This window comes from Montipora foliosa, chromosome 5, assembly GCF_036669935.1.
Source record: "Montipora foliosa isolate CH-2021 chromosome 5, ASM3666993v2, whole genome shotgun sequence".
Taxonomy (NCBI): Eukaryota; Metazoa; Cnidaria; class Anthozoa; order Scleractinia; family Acroporidae; genus Montipora; species Montipora foliosa.
In genome coordinates, this window is record NC_090873.1 from 12,923,796 (window position 1) to 12,926,295 (window position 2,500).

The 2,500-nt window shown below is 35.8% G+C and overlaps 1 long non-coding RNA gene across 1 annotated transcript in view; it reads right to left on the reverse strand.

The window, feature by feature from the left end:
* LOC138003750 (uncharacterized) overlaps nucleotides 1–577 on the reverse strand; it is a 3,427-nt gene extending 2,850 nt beyond the window's left edge. The window contains exon 1 of the long non-coding RNA XR_011123641.1: nucleotides 512–577. This is a non-coding gene — a long non-coding RNA (uncharacterized lncRNA). The remainder of the gene's footprint in view (nucleotides 1–511) is intronic.
* Nucleotides 578–2,500: the final 1,923 nt, after the last annotated feature.

Sequence of the window (2,500 nt, forward strand, 5' to 3'; positions counted from 1 at the left end):
ATAAATGTTAATATTAAATTTGATGTTTTCGTCATTGTCAATCACTTATTAACTGGAGTAGTTGTGGTTGTCAAAGACATAACATTATGAAGCTCCATCAACTTCTGCATTAGTGCCGTATTTAAAAAAATATATAAGCCAGTTTTATTGCAAGAAAAATTGGTCTTTTGTTGTATTCATTTGTAACATGTTTATTGGCTATTGACTATTTTCATCATTCCATAATGCAATACGTTTTAGGGGCATATTTACATAGAAACAATTCAAGTTATTTACTCTTGGGACTTTCAGTGAACTGAATAACTATTGTTTTAATGCAAATACCCCTCCCAAAATGAAATGAATTATGGGATTGCTGAGAAAAGCTGATTCCCAGACTCATGAATCTGATGATAAAGGTATCTGCTTTTTGAGCAACAATTTAAACGATTTCGCATATAGGCCCTACTTTATACCTAAAGCATATCCAGTGGAATTATGAAATGTACAAAATCAAATGAATTAAGCTTACTCTTTTTCTTTCCTCTGTTGCTGCTTGTTTCTGCAATATAATGAACGTAATCGTGAGATGTTATGACAGGATAATGAGACAAAAATGTAATTTGATCATGTTCATAAAAAAGACACTTGCCATTATTCAGCTTTCTCCTTCTGCCATCTGCAAAATAAGGGAGATAATGATGCAAAATTTAGATTACGGGCCCTGTCAGAAAATACCGGGTTATTTCTGTCATCGCTAGAGCGATAGCATTTCTAGAGACTTAATTGTCCAATCCACTTTCACTTGAGCAAACAAGTTTGACAGGAGGATTATTCAGACCTCTTTCACAATGGCTGCCAAATAAAATATTCCATTGTTTTAATGCTAATAAGCCTTTCTAGCCTTGTTACGACCAGCAAATGTCAGAAGAATATTTCTTTCAAAACAAAGGCAGTAGGTCTAATTAACATAAATACAAAAGAATGTAAAAGTGGTGGCAATTTATGACCTTAAGGTAAATGGTAAAGTCTGCTATGAGCCTAGAAGGCCCATCAGGCCGGCGTTTTTCTGCGGTTACTGTAGGATGAAGCGACTAAGAGTACTTCTACTCCCCCCTGGATGGGATGCTAGTCCATCGCAGGGTTACCCCTAGCACTAAATACGCGGGTACCCATTTATACACCTGGGTGGAGAGAGCCACCATGAGAGTCAAGTGTCTTCCCAAGGAAAACACAGCACAATGTCCTCAGCTACGACCCAAACCCGGACCACTCGAAGCGGAGTCTAGCACACTAACTATGAGGGCACCCCGCCACCCATATAATGATCTTAACTTCTTTTAAAGACTAGTTAAACTATACCTTACCAAATCCAAAGTAAAACTAAAGAAAAATTTAACTAAACACCATAAGCTTAAAGTCAAGGCAGCACATCTAAAGCTCACTTATCCAGTGGACTATATCCTGAAACGACTACGTACAAAAAAAAGTGTCAGGTTTTATTTGTTACGGGGCCAGAATAGACCACTAAGCTAGAAAATGAATCATCCATAAAATGAGCAGTTTTAGTTTTTTTTTAACGGTCATATAAATTGCACTTGCCATTTCTCCAGTTTCTCTTTCTGTTCTCTGCAATATAATGGTGATAATAATGCGATGTTACATATAGATCACGGGGTCTCTCAGAAAATCATATAGTACCAGCGTTTCTAAAGACGTAATTGTTAATCAAATTATGTTTGAACAAACAAGTTTGAAGGGAGGATAATCTAGCAAATGAACAATTTTATCTGCTCTGAAAGACCAGTTAAACAATACATTACCAAAACCAAAATCAAACGAAAAGGAAATTTGAACAAAAGTAATAAGTATTGAGTCACGGCCGCATAACCAAAGCTTACTTACCTGGCGAACCATCTCCAGAAACCACTATGTACAAAAGTGAAAGAAAAATATCCCTTGTTAAATAGAGGCAGATTCTATGCAGTGTAAGATTTTACAACAACACCATGGAAATAAATCCAGAGCAAAACAAAGGACATAAAAGCTCTAAGAATGTTTTTCTTACCCGTTTCGTTGTCCTCCCCATCAGACTTAATAGATCGTTTTTCGTGAGAAAAAAATATTTTGTCAACATTAGTTGTTCATGATTAGTGTTTGAAACGTTAAACCAAAAGAAAGACCGCAGACTGCAGACTGGCTACAAATAGCGCTGATAAACAGTATTCAAGTCTGAGAACCCATTTCAAATAGCGCTGATGAACAGTATTTAAGTCTGAGAACCCATTTTAATACGGTTAGCTTTCAATAAATACTGTTTATCAGCGCTATTTCGCTTGTTCATCACGACTACAAAATACAGCAAAAAGCAAAAATGTGGTTACGAGTTCCGTACCACTTGTCTCCCTGACATGGCTGTTTTTCTAAATTACAAAAGTACAAGACTGGCTTTGAAAATAATTGAAAATGTTGAAGTTAAGAAAAAATAAAAGTAATGCATTTTTTTTCAGTTTTGATTTGC